Raw genomic sequence first — 14,794 nt, forward strand, 5'->3', positions numbered from 1 at the left:
TGGCCCTCCCCAAATGCATTCCCTCACACTTCTCCGGATTGAATTCCATTTGCCACTGTTCTGCCCACCTGACCAATTTATTGATGTCTTCCTGCAGTCTACAGCTTCCTTCTTCAGTATCAATGTAAGGTGTTTGGTTCCCTCGTCCTTACAAGGATTCTTTGACTCTGGGTTTTACAGCAACAAAATTGTAGATGACACAAAGGTTTAGGTTCAACCCAAAACTGTTAGTTTATTACAACCAACAAAACACAGACAAAAACCTGCTGAGATTGGGCTGAAACTTGCAATCACCCATACGGCCGGTCATTACCATTGTGGATTGTAGGCCTGGATCGGAGATGACCTGTCCCCGTCCTCCTTTATCTGACTGCAGTGGCCTACACAGCGCAAACCCCTTGTAGGGTCAACTGATACTAACAATCACCCATCCGGCTGGTCTTGGCCAACGTCGATTGCAGGCTGGGGCTGGAGATGAGCGTCTTCCCTTCCTTCTTACACCTGGCAGTTGCTGTAGTTAGAGCTAGCTTCCGAGAGAGAGAGAGAGAGAGCTTCCGAGTGAAGAGAGCGAGAGCTGAGGTGTGGTTCCTTCTTATAGTTCTTTTAGTCACCTGGCCCCATGCTGGGCCTCCCCCAACCAGTTTCGGTTGTCGGTTTGCTGAACTGTCCGATATTCACACCTCATCAACCTGTAATTCAATCACCGGAGGTGTACAGAGTTGTGAGATCGAAGATAACTCCTTATTTCCTCTCCCGCTTTATGTAACGCAGATTCAATGTGATTTCTATTACTATTGATGGGCAGCTGGCTGATTGACTTATGTCTCTTCCATTGAAGCCAGGAAGTCCATCGTGACCCCCATTGTTTCAGTTAAACTCAGAGCGTTGTCCAGATGTTAGTTTTTCCCATTGAAACCAATCATGATTCAAGGCCTCACAGTTCAATGTCAATGTCCTTCTCAGAGTTAATCATGAGTCCAGTATCAATGTGTTCTCCAAGAACTGCAGACTTTGATGACTGACCGGCACCTTTTCTGTGCTTCGAAGTTTAACCGTTTCATGCCCTTACCACTGGGCCAATAGGCTTCCAGCATTTTGTTATTGCACCGGTTTTTCTTTTAAATCTACATCAACCACAGCCAATTTTAGTATCATCTGCAAACTTCTTAATCATACCCCCTATATTCAAGACTAGATCATTGATATATACCACAAAAAGCAAGGGACCCAGTACTGAGCCCTGCGGAACCCCGCTGGAAACAGCCTTCCAGTCACATAAACACACATCAACCATTACCCTCTGCTTCCTGCCTCCGAGCCAATATTGAATCCAACTTGACACTTTGCCCTGGATCCCATGGGCTTTTAACTTCTTGACCAGTCTGCTATGTGGAACCTTATCAAAAGCCTTGCTAAATTCCATATACACTACATCATAGAAGATAGGAACAGGAGTTGGCCATTCGGCCCCTCGAGCCTGTTCCACCATTTAATGAGATCATGGCTGATCATCCAAATTCAGTACCCTGTCCCTGCCTTCTCCCCATACCCCTTGATCCCTTTAGCCTTAAGAAATATATCTAACTCCTTCTTGAATATATTTAATGAATTGGCCTCTACTGCCTTCTGTGGTAGAGAATTCCACAGGTTCACCACTCTCTGGGTGAAGAAATTCCTCCTCATCTCAGTCCTAAATGGCTTACCCCTTATCCTTAAACTGCGAACCCTGGTTCTGGACTCCCCGGCCATCGGGAACGTCCTTCCTGCATCTAGTCTGTCTAGTCCTGTTAGAATTTTATAAGTTTCAATGAGATCCCCTCTCATTCTTCTAAACTCCAGCGAATATAAGCCCAATCGCCCAACCTGTCCAAATCATACTGGAGTTTCTCTGCATCTTCCTCATAGCACACACGCCCACCCAGCTTTATGTCATATGCAAATTTGGAAATAATACACCTAGTTCCCTCAGCTGGATCATTAATATATATTGTGAATAGCTGGGGTCCTAGCACCGATCCCTGAGGTACACCGCTAGTCACTGCCTGCCACTTGGAAAAAGACCCATTCTTTTTCCAACTCTTTGCTTCCTGTCTGCCAACCAGTTTTCTATCCAAGTCACTACCTTACCCCCAATCCCATGCGCTTTAACTTTACACGCTAATCTCTTATGTGGGACCTTATCGAAAGCCTTCTGAAAGTCCAAATACACCACATCCACTGGTTCTCCCTTATCTATTCTACTAGTTACATCCTCAAAAAATTCCAGTAGATTAGTCAAGCATGATTTACCTTTTGTAAATCCATGCTGACTTTGTCCGATCCTGTCACTGTTTTCCAAGTGCTCTGCTATTACATCTTTTATAATGGACTCCAGCATTTTTCCCACTAACATGGGAACTGTGCCAGAGTCCATTGAATTTTGGAAGATGACCAGCAATGCATCTACTATTTAAAGGGCCGCTTTCTTATGTACCCTAGGATGTAGATTATCAGGCCCTGGGGATTTATCAGCCTTGATTGCCGTCAATTTCCCTAACACCATTTCCCTACAAATACTGATTTCATTCAATTCCTCCCTCTCATTAGACCCTATGTTCCCCGACATCTCTGGGAGGTTATTTGTGTCCTCCTTTGCGAGGAGGAAAGCCTCAGGCTACAGGACGATATAAACGGGTTGGTCAGATGGGCGGAAAAATGGCAAATGGAATTTAACCCTGAAAAGTGCGAGGTGATGCATTTTGGACGGACAAATAAGGCAAGGAAATACACAATGAGTGGTAGGACCCTAGGAAGTACAGAGGGTCAGAGGGACCTTGGTGTACATGTACATAGATCCCTGAAGGCAGCGGAACAGGTAGATAAGGTGGTTAAAAAGGCATATGGGATACTTGCCTTCATTAGCCGAGGCATAGAATATGAGAGCAGGGAGGTTATGATGGAGCTGTACAAAACGCTGGTGAGGCCACAGCTGGAGTACTGTGTGCAGTTCTGGTCGCCTCACTATAGGAAGGATGTGATTGCTTTGGAGAGGGTGCAGAGAAGATTCACCAGGATGTTACCTGGGATGGAGCGCCTCAGCTATGAAGAAAGGCTAAACAGGCTGGGGCTGTTTTCCTTGGAGCAAAGAAGGCTGAGGGGGGACCTAATTGAGGTGTACAAAATGATGAGGGGCATAGATAGGGTAGATAAAGAGGAACTTTTCCTCTTAGTAGGGGGGTCAATAACAAGGGGGCATAGATTCAGGGTAAGGGGCAGGAGATTTAGAGGGGATTTGAGGAGGAAGTTTTTCACCCAGAGGGTGGTTGGAATCTGGAACTCACTGCCTGAAAGGGTGGTAGAGGCAGGAACCCTCACAACATTCAAGAAGCATTTGGATGAGCACTTGAAATGCCATTGCATACAAGGCTATGGACCAAATGCTGGAAAATGGGATTAGACTGGACAGGGATTGATGGACGGCGCAGACACGATGGGCCGAAGGGCCTCTTTCTGTGCTGTAAAACTCTATGACTCTATGACTTTGTGAAGGACTGCAGACTTTGATGACTGGCACCTTTTCTGTGCTTCGAAATTTAACCGTTTCATGCCCTTACCATTGGGCCAAACAGGCTTCCAGCATTTTGCTATTGTACCGGGTTTAAAAAAAAATCTACATCAACCACAGCCGATTTAAGTATCATCTGCAAACTTCTTAATCATACCCCCTATATTCAAGTCTAGATCATTGATATGTACCACAAAAAGCAAGGGACCTAGTACTTAGCGCTGTGGAACCCCACTGGAAACAGCCTTCCAGTCACATAAACACCCATCAACCATTACCCTCTGCTTCCTGCCTCCGAGCCAGTTTTGAATCCAACTTGACACTTTGCCCTGGATCCCATGGGCTTTTAACGTCTTGACCAGTCTGCCATGAGGAACCTTATCAAAAGTCTTGCTAAAGTCCATATAGACTACATCAAACGCACTACCCTCATCTACCCTCCTTGTTACCTCCTCAAAATATTCAATCAAGTTTGTCAGACACGACCTTCCCTTAATAAATCCATGCAGACTATCCTTGATTAATCCGTGTCTCTCTAAATGAAGATTTATCCTGTCCTTCAGAATTCTTTCCAATAATTTTCCCACCACCGAGGTTAGGCTGACTGGCCTGTAATTTCTCAGTCTATCCCTTTCTCCCTTTTTAAACAAGGGTCCCACATTAGCAGTCCTCCAGTCCTCCGGCACCACACCTGAAGCCAGAGAGGATTGGAAAATAATGGTCAGGGCCTCTGCTATTTCCTCCTTTGCTTCGCTTAACAGCCTGGGGTATATTTATTCACTTTTATAGCTGCTAAACCCCTTAACACTTCATCTGTCACTATGTTTATTTCATCTAATATTTCACACTCCTCCTCCCTGATAGCAATGTCTGCTTCGCCCTCTCCTTTGTTAAAACAGACGCAAAGTATTCATTAAGAACCCTACTGACGTCTCCCGCCTCCACACCCAGATTACCCTCATGATCTCTCACAGGCCCTACCCATTCTTTCATTATCCTCTTACTCTTAATATATTTATAAAACATCTTTGGGTTTTCCTTGATTTTACTTGCCAAGAATTTTTCCTGCTCTTTGGGGCTGCTGGGGCAGGGGTGGAATCCTGATGGGAGAGGTTCAAACCTGGAGTTCCGGGAAAGATGGGCACTGATTTGGGAGGCGGCAACACGTTCAAGGACTGGAGAGGAAGGGGAGGTTGGAGATGTGGCGGTGGTTTGCAAGGACAGAGGTGTCAAGGGTGTAATGATCAATAACATGTCATTCTATAGTGGACACTAGGTGGAGCCGTAGAGCTGTGTAGAGCTGTATAAAGCTGTATGTATATAAGACTACACTACCCAGCTGTATAGATATTAAGACTACATTACCCATGAGGCACTAGGCTACCCACAAGGCAACAGTCAAGATGGCAGCCTGCACACAGGAGCACACATGCTGCATCTCTACAGATACTGTACCTAGAGAACGTGTACTGAATAAATGACTAGCTAGAAGCTAGCTGTGTTCATAATAAGAATGTCTAGTTATTAATGAACATAAGATGGTACCAGGATGGTGAAGATCTGCTAAAAATTGTGAAAAGCAACATGGAGAATTTGAAGCCACCAGAGCGTTTGAAACTCACAGAAAAAATCGACTACAATTGGCAGACTTTTAAACAACAATTCGAACTCTACATTGCAGCCATCGGATTCGGTACAAAGCCAGACGCAAGGAAGATAGCGTTGCTGCTTACGGTTGCAGGCCCACAGGCAATAGAGGTATTTAATACATTTGTATTTAATCAAGAGGAGAACAGAGAAAAATTAGAAGATGTGCTAAAAAAATTTGATGCACATTGCTATCCCAAAACGAATGAGACCTATGAAAGATATATCTTCCGTTCTCAGACACAGCAACAAAATGAGACTTTTGATAGCTTTATAACTGATCTGAAACTGAAAGCACAGACATGTAATTTCTCTGAGCTGAAATCATCCATGATTCGTGACCAGATTGTGTTTGGTATTCATGATAAAAAAGTCAGGGAACGTCTGTTGAGAGAAACCGAACTAAATTTGGAAAATGCGGTGAAAATATGCCAAGCCAGTGAGCTAGCTCGAAAGCACGTGAAGACTTTCAGTGAAATCAATAATGATGCGATTGTAATGAGTGATAATGCTGCTGTCGGTGCTGTGTCCTACAAGGGGAAGAAACGTGGGCAGAACAGAAATGAAAAGCAATCGGAGGATGAAATTTTTAATTGTAAACGCTGTGGTTACAAACACCAGTTAAGACAATGCCCAGCATTTGGAAAAATGTGCACAAAGTGTAATGGAAAGAATCACTTTGCCAAACAATGCTTTTCAAAAGTAAAAATGACGAAAGGGCAACAAGTTAATGTGATTGAGGACACTGATTTAAGTGAGACATTTTTTGTAGGAATGGTGTCATGTGACAATATCAAAAAGGATACAGAAAATGTGCAGCCCTCAGAAATGGACAATGCTGAACATAAAGTCAATGCAGTAAAAGAGGACAAATGGATGATCCCACTGCAGGTAAATGGAGCATTAGTTACCTTGAAGCTAGACACTGGGGCAAAAGCAAACTTAATCAGTATGAGTGACATAAAAAATATGAAAGAAAAGCCCAAAATACAGAAAAAGTCAGTACTACTGAAGAGCTATAATGGACAGAAAATAGATAGCTTAGGTGTATGCAGACTTAAAGTGACAGTCAAAGACAAAGTGCATCATCTCATGTTTTCTGTTGTGGCTGAAAGACTTGATTCAATACTAGGTGACAAAGCTTGTGAAGACTTAGAACTGGTCAAGAGAGTCTACCGTATAAACTGTGCCATAAGCAGACCAGATGACTCAGGTGATGAAGCAGAGAGCCCATCAAGGATGAAAAGGCCAAAGGGTATCCATGTCTTCAAAAAACCTAGTTTCTCCAAGAAGAAAGAAAAAGGCTTTAAGGTCAAAGAGAAGCCAAAGGAAGAAAAGCACAAAGAGGAAAAACACAAGGAGAAAAAGTCCAAAGATATAACTGCAGCAGATGTTGTTAAGCAGTGGAAAGAGAAAAAGAAAAAGAAGAAGCCTGCACCAGAGCAGGAAGCAGTTCCGGTGGATACTCCTTCTTCCCTCAGGCCAATCTTTGGTGTTCCATTAGCCAAGGCTGCTGAGAGGATTATGCTGTATGATGGGATCCAGCTGCCAGCAGTTTTTCGAGAGTGCATTGACTACATTGAGAGTTATGGCATGAAGAGTGAAGGAAACACTGAAACCCTCTCCAAGCAAAGATCGCAAGGAGACCTCGATCTATACAAGAGCAGATTGATGACAATGCCGCAACTGCATCTTGTCATTCACCGCCAGAACAATCTCATGAAGACACATCAGACTTACCCGTGTTGAGAAGATCCACACGTGAAGTAAAAGAGCCTGATAGACTTAATCTTTGAGTACAATGTAAAGCTTTGAAAATGTGTTGACTGTTTTGAAAATGTTTATGTTTATAGAGCACTAACAAAAGCGTCACTGATATTATCTTTATTGTTTTCTTGAAAGTTGATTGATATTGATTTTGTTAAACCTCAAAGAAAGGGGGATGTAATGATCAATAACATGTCATTCTATAGTGGACACTAGGTGGAGCCGTAGAGCTGTGTAGAGCTGTATAAAGCTGTATGTATATAAGACTACACTACCCAGCTGTATAGATATTAAGACTACATTACCCATGAGGCACTAGGCTACCCACAAGGCAACAGTCAAGATGGCAGCCTGCACACAGGAGCACACATGCTGCATCTCTACAGATACTGTACCTAGAGAACGTGTACTGAATAAATGACTAGCTAGAAGCTAGCTGTGTTCATAATAAGAATGTCTAGTTATAAATGAACATAAGAAAGGGTGGGTCTTTTGAAGGGCGGGATCGGACTCAAAGGCCCGAGTGAGCCAGAGAAGGGAGAGATGAAATTCGCTGTAATATCAGTGAAATTAATTTTGGAAATGTTAACTTTTATCAGTAGATTTTTTTCCTGCCCGTCTCTTTGCCAATCACCATAAACCTGTGTCCTCTAGTTATCGACCCTCCTGGTGCACACTTATGGTCGTATGCTCTGTCTCCTCCTGTCACACTCTGGTTATCATTACCCCATCGCTACCCTGCACTATTGCCTTCTCCTTTCTCTTTGACTTTCTAATTCCCTCTTCCCTCCTCCCCTGAATATTTAGTTTAAAGCCCTATTTATAAAGCCCAGGACCCCATATGCTTTATTAAATGCTTTGTTAACCTGTCCTGCCACCTTAAGAAGCTCTGTTCTGCTCAACTTACTGGCAGAGTGGCGATTGAATCCCAGAATCACAAAGAGACCGTCTCCTAGCAACACCAGCACCAGGATGGTCGAGTGGTTAAGGTGTGAGACTTAAGATCCAATCGGTTTATACCCGTTTAGATCAATGTCCTTTCATCCTGCTCAGTAACACTCGTTTGTCATCTGCTGAATCTCCATCAAACAAACAATGAGATGTTTATAGATCTGGAAAGAACATAAGGAGCAGGAGTCGGCCATTTGGCCCTTCGAGCCTGCTCCGCCATTCAAGGCTGTCACACATTTGTCTTCAGCCTCCTTTTGTCTCTCTCTGTCTTCTTCTCTCAGTCTCTCTCTCTCTCTCTCAAATTCAAATTCAAATTCAAATTCAAATGCTTTATTGGCATGAAAGTTTACAGAGAACCATATTGCCAAAGCTTACATAGCAAAAAGGTACATTTTCAAACATTCTGTAGGTGTCAATCGATTTGACATTTGTTGGGTACATACAATATTACTTTTAAACAATATTAATTTTAAACAGTCTTTGTACTTCATTTGGTACGTTCAATATTAATTTTAAACAGTCTTAATTTTAAACAGTCCTCAGGTTGTGACATGTTGTTACATATTTGGCCCCAAGGTATGGTCTGTCTCCTTCTCCCAGGACTAATCTCAATTTTGACAGGTCATCCAATTCCTTGAAATCTGGGGTTGTTTGGCTTAGCTTGTTGAATAATATGTTTCTTGATGTGTTGAATTTTTCGCATTTTAGGAGGAAATGCATTTCTGTTTCAACCTCGCCGGCCAGACATTGATCGCATATTCTATTCTCTCTAGGCTGCCAGGATTTCTTGTATCTGCCTTTTTCAATTTCCAGTTGGTGGTCGCTTAGTCTGTACCTGGTGAGGGTCTGTCTCTGTTTTGTGTCTCTGATGGTCGTGAGGTAGTCTGCCAGTTTATATTCTCTTTTTAGGGCCCGGTAACATTCTAATCTGCTTTGGCTTTCGGTTATTTTGTTCCAATGTTCCAGGTAGGTTTCTTTGCATTGTTTAATGATTTGGTTCACTCGGATTGGTGTTTGGACGGCTGTGTTGGTCTGGGGCTGGTCAGGGTCCGGCTGAGTACTTAGTTTCAGTAGCAGCTGACTCAGGGGACTCTTTTCTGGGTTTAGCTCTTGGGTCTGAAAGGCTTTGAAATGAAGGGTGTCTGGGGAGCTAGATTTGAGGTGATTTAGGAAGTTTAGTGCTCGTTTTTGGATGTTTATTATCAGTGGGTATCTGCCTAGTTCGGCTCTGCATGCATTTGTTGGCGTTTTTCTTTGGATGCGAAGGATGCTTCAGCAGAATTCTGCATGTAGGGCTTCTATTGTGTGTTTTTCCCATTTAGTGTAGCTTTGGTGATTTAGCGGGCCCCATACTTCACTACCGTACAGTGCAATGGGCAGGATTATGCTGTCAAATATTTTGAGCCAGATTTTGATTGGGATTTGGATGTTGTAGAATTTTCTTTTTATTGCATATAGGGCTCTTCGGGCTTTTTCTTTTAGTGCATTCACTGCTATGTTGAAGCTCCCTGATGCTGTAATAGTTAGACCAAAGTAGGTGTAGCTCTCTCTCTCTCTCTCTGTCTCTCTCTGTCCGAGTCTTCCTCTGTCTGTCTCTCTGTCTCAGTATCTATCTCTGTCTTTCTCTGTATTTCTCTGTCTGTCTCCCTGACTCTGTATGTCGTTCTGTCTTTCTCTGTCTGTTTCACTCTGCCTGTCACTGTCTGTTTCTCTCTGTCTGTCTCTGTCTATCTCTGTCTTTCTCTCTCTGTCTCTCTATGACTCTCTCTGTCTTTGTCTCTGTCTCTGACTCTCTCTGTCTCGCTCTGTCTTTCTCATTTATCAAGTTCTGTTCACAGCTCAGTTCTTGCTCTGAAAAGCTGCTTGTGTCAGTTCCTCGTTAGTATAGTGGTGAGTATCCCCGCCTGTCATGTGGGAGACTGGGGTTTAATTCCTTGATGGGGAGGACGATTTTAACTTTGCATATTCTAAACCTTTGGGCAACTCTTTAAAAACTTCCTTGGAGAAGTAAAGCAGAAAAAAATCAACTAAAATAATTTTGAAAGATTTACTGGCATATGAAGAACTGTATAACAACTTCCTGCACCAGTTCCTCATTAGTATAGAGTATCTCCCTTTTGTGTGGGGCACGGAGGAGGGAGAGAGTGACAGAGAGAAAGAGATTAACAGGGTTACGGACAAAAAGCGGGGGGTGGGACTGAGCACGACTGCTCTTTCAAAGAGACAGCACAGGCACGACGGGCCGAATGGCCTCCTGCTGTGCTGTAAGATTTTTATGAATCCATGAAACTCAGAAAAGCTTATGAGACATACCGACACATATAGAGAGAGCAGACACTCATGTCTGTGTGTGTCAGTGTGTGTCTGTGAGTGTGTTTGAGTCTCTGTCTCAAGCACTGCCTAACTATTTCCTCTACCAGGTCCTTGATCGTATAGTAGTGAGGATTCAATTCCCCGACAGGTTCTCTCTGTCTCTCTTCCTCTGTCTCTCTCTCTCTCATATTTAACTGTAATTCTTCAAACGTGCTATGTTGGCATCTGCTGAATCTGCATTTTTCTCTCTCTCTGTCACTATTAACTAACAAGGAGAAAGAGAATTCAGTCTCTACCCCTCTCTGTCACACTATCTGTCTCTCGGTCTCCCTCTCATTCTCTCTCTCCTTGTCTCTCTGTTACACATTTGTCATAAGCCTCCTGTATGTCTCTCTCTCTGTCTCTCTCTGTATCTATCATTGTCTCTCTCTTTCTCTCTCTGACTTTCTCTCTGTCTTTCTCTCTCTGTCTGTCTCACTATTTGTCTCTGTTTGTCCCCGTCTCTCTCTCTTTCTCTCTCTGCCACTTTCTCACTCAGTCCAGTTCTGTTCACAGCTCGATTCTTGCTCTGACAGATTGTGCACCTGTCAATTCCTCGTTAGTATAGTGGTGAGTATCTCCACCTGTCATGCGGGAGACCGGGGTTCAATTTCCCGACAGGATAGAAGCCTTTTTAACATCTCGAATTTTAAACCTTTCTGCAACTTCTTAAAATCCTCCTTGGAAATGAGGACAGAAAAAAATGATTTAAAATAATTTCGAAAGATTTACTGTCATATGAAGAATTGTATAACAACTTCCTGCACCAGTTCCTCATTAGTATAGAGCTCTCTCTCTCTCTCTGTTTCCCTCTCCCTTTTGTGTGGGGTGCGGAGGAGGGAGAGAGTGACAGAGAGAAAGAGATTAACAGGGTTACGGACTGTCTGTCTCTCTTTCTCTCTTTGTCCTCTCTCTCTGTCTCTGTCTCTCTGTCTGTGTGTCTGTCTCTCTCTCTGTCTCTCTCGCTCTTTGTTTCCCTCTCCTTGCTCACTCCTCCCTCTGGGTCTGGTGAATGAGCCCAGGTCTGTTCACAGCGCGATTCTTGCTCTGCGCTTCTGCAGAGACTGCAAAGCAGCGTCTTCCGTCAATTCCTCTTTAAATGTAGTGAAATATTCCCACCTGTTACGTGGGGTGGCCGGGGTTCAATTCCCGAATGGGCAGTAAGTATTTCTAAGATGTTAATCTGCAATGATGATCCTGGTGTAGCTTCAAGTTAAAAAGCTGCAGTAAAAAACTGAAGAGTAAAAATTGCGAGAGGAGATTGTATCTTTGAGAAGTTTCTTCAAACTAGACTGTTTCGGGGTGAAGTGCTCTTAGTCTACAGAACGATGGATGATTGCGATTTTATCTGAGCAACATTTAACTCTTTGCAGACCCAATAGTTGTGGCCAAGTGGTTAAGGCGATGGACTAAAAACCTATCGGGGTCTCCCTGCGCAGGTTCCAATCCTGCCGCCTACAGTTCCAGCATTTTTCATCCCATTTCATTTCAAAATGTAACCAAATCCTGAGTTGGGCGGAATTGACTTCCCACATTTTTCAACACCTCGAGGTTTTTCACTGTTTCATTGTGCAAGTAGCACGAAATATACGGTCAGAAATAGAACCACAATCAGGCAACTCGGGGTATAAATTAATTTGAAATAACAACAGAAAATGCTGGAAAAACTCAGCAGGCCAGGGCAACATCCATGGAGAGAGAAATAGAGTCAACGTTTCAGGTCGAAACCCTTCGTCAGAACTGGAAAAAAGCAGGAAATGGAAAGCAAGTTTAGGGGCTGGGAAAAGGGGGAGGGATGAAAGAACAAAAGGGAAGGTCAGTGATAGGATAGAAAGCAGGAGAGATTAAGAGACATTGAGAGATATTCAAGGCGAGAGGAGATGGTAATATAACAAGTAAAGAGGCAAAGGATGGCTCTAGATGAAGTGTGAAATGCGCTGGCAGAGTGAGAGACAGCTGCCATGTGGGAGAGAGAAAAAAAGGAAAAGGTACAAACCAAATGTGTGGATAAAAAATATGTAAAAATATGAGAGGGGCCGAGGTTAGGATCTGAAATTGTTGAACTCGATATTGAGTCCGGAAGGCTGTAAAGTGCCTAATCAGAAGATGAGGTGCTGTTCCTCGAGTTTACGTTGAGCTTCCGTGGAACAATGCAAGAGCCCGAGGACGGCGAGGTCCGAGTGGGAATGGAGCGGTGAATTAAAATGACAGGCGACCGGAAGCTCGGGGTCACCCTTACGGACTGAACGGAGGTGTTCCTCAAGGCAGTCACCCAATCTGCGTTTGGTCTCCCCAATGTAGAGGAGACCACATCGTGAGCAGCGAATACAGTATACTAGATTGCAAGAAGTACAAGTAAATCGCTGTTTCACCTGGAAGGGGTGTTGGGGCCCTGGACAGTGGGAAGGGGGGAGGTATAGGGGCAGGTGTTGCATCTCTTGTGCTTGCACGGGAAGGTGCCGGTCGAAGGGGAAGGGTGCTGGGGGTGGTGGAGGAGTGGACTAGGGTGTCTCGGTGGGAGCAGTCCCTGCGGAATGCTGAAAGTGGAGGTGGGGTTAAGATGCGTTTGGTGGTGGGATCACGTTGGAGGTGGCGGATATGGTGGAGGATGATCCGTTGAATGTGGAGGCTGGTGAGGTGAAAGGTAAGGACAAGGGGAACCCTATCGTGGTTCTGGGAGGGAGGGGCAGGGGTGAGGTCAGAAGTGCGGGAGATAGAACGGACACGGTCAAGGGCCATGTCAACAACGGTAGAGGGGAATCCTCGGTTGAGGAAAAAGTAAGACATGTCAGAAGCACTGGTGTGGAAGGTGGCATCGTCGGAGCAGATGCGGCGGAGATGGAGAAACTGGGAGAATGGAATAGAGTCCTTACAGGAGGCAGGGTGGGAGGAAGTGTAGTCCAGGTAGGTGTGGGAATCGGTGGGCTTGTAGTGAAAATTGGTCAATAACCTATCCCCAGAGATGGAGACGGAGAAGTCGAGGAAGTGAAGGGAAGAGTCAGAGATTGACCAAGTGAAGGTGACGGAAGGGTGGAAATTGGAGGCAAAGTGAATGAAATTGTCTAGTTCAGGGCGAGAGCAGGAAACGGCACCGATACAGTCATCAATGTATCGGAAAAAGAGGTGAGGGAGGGGACCCGAGTAAAACTGGAACAAAGAGGGTGCCACATATCCCACGAAAAGGCAGGGGTTCATTCTTTCCTGATATGTATACCCTCGCAATTCTGGTAACATACTTATAAATCTTCTCGGTACCCTCTGTGTGTCTGTCTGTGTCTGTGTGTCTATGTGGGTGTCTCTCTGTGTGTGTCTGTGTGTCTATGTGGGTGTCTCTCTGTGTCGGTCTGTGTGTCTCTCTCTGTGTCTGTCTGTGTCTGTGTGTCTATGTGGGTGTCTCTCTGTGTGTGTCTGTGTGTCTATGTGGGTGTCTCTCTGTGTCGGTCTGTGTGTCTGTCTGTGTCTGTCTGTGTCTGTGTGTCTATGTGTGTGTCTCTCTGTGTCGGTCTGTGTGTCTGTCTGTGTCTGTCTGTGTCTGTGTGTCTATGTGTGTGTCTCTCTGTGTGTGTCTGTGTGTCTATGTGTGTGTCTCTCTGTGTCGGTCTGTGTGTCTATGTGTGTGTCTCTCTGTGTGTGTCTGTGTGTCTATGTGTGTGTCTCTCTGTGTCGGTCTGTGTGTCTGTCTGTGTCTGTCTGTGTCTGTGTGTCTATGTGTGTGTCTCTCTGTGTCGGTCTGTGTGTCTGTCTGTGTCTGTCTGTGTCTGTGTGTCTATGTGTGTGTCTCTCTGTGTGTGTCTGTGTGTCTATGTGTGTGTCTCTCTGTGTCGGTCTGTGTGTCTCTCTCTGTGTCTGTCTGTGTCTGTGTGTCTATGTGTGTGTCTCTCTGTGTGTGTCTGTGTGTCTATGTGTGTGTCTCTCTGTGTCGGTCTGTGTGTCTGTCTGTGTCTGTCTGTGTCTGTGTGTCTATGTGTGTGTCTCTCTGTGTCGGTCTGTGTGTCTGTCTGTGTCTGTCTGTGTCTGTGTGTCTATGTGGGTGTCTCTCTGTGTCAGTCTGTGTGTCTGTCTGTGTCTGTCTGTGTCTGTGTGTCTATGTGTGTGTCTCTCTGTGTCGGTCTGTGTGTCTCTCTCTGCTCAACTCTGGGGCAAGGTGGAGCTTGAAGGCCCGATTCTCACAGAGACAGTCTATAAGTAATTCCAGCACCAGGATGGCCGAGTGGTTAAGGCGTTGGACTTAAGATCCAATGGGTTTATACCCGCGTGGGTTCGAACCCCACTCCTGGTAACTCTTTAATTTAAGATCCATTTTCTTTCATCCAGCTCAGCGACACTCATTTGTCATCAGCTGATTCTCCAACAAACAATGAGATATTTATAGATATGGAAAGAAAGATCTCATATGTAATTCTTCAAGTGCTATTTTGGCAACTGCTGAATCTGCATTTTTCTCTCAGTCTCTGTAATTCTCAACTAATAAAGAGAAGAGATCGTTAAATATTTTTACATCTTTCAGTCTCCACCTTTCTCTGTCTCACTATC

The 14,794-nt window shown here is 44.5% G+C and overlaps 1 non-coding gene across 1 annotated transcript; it reads left to right on the plus strand.

Moving 5' to 3' along the window:
* Nucleotides 1–14,457: 14,457 nt before the first annotated feature.
* trnal-uaa (transfer RNA leucine (anticodon UAA)) lies at nt 14,458–14,540 on the plus strand. The gene has a single exon. It is a non-coding gene; the product is annotated as a tRNA-Leu (tRNA).
* The last annotated feature ends 254 nt before the right edge of the window (nt 14,541–14,794 follow it).

This window comes from Somniosus microcephalus, unplaced genomic scaffold (assembly GCF_052327205.1).
Source record: "Somniosus microcephalus isolate GS21.2 unplaced genomic scaffold, FLI_Smic_1.0 scaffold1, whole genome shotgun sequence".
NCBI classification, from domain to species: Eukaryota; Metazoa; Chordata; class Chondrichthyes; order Squaliformes; family Somniosidae; genus Somniosus; species Somniosus microcephalus.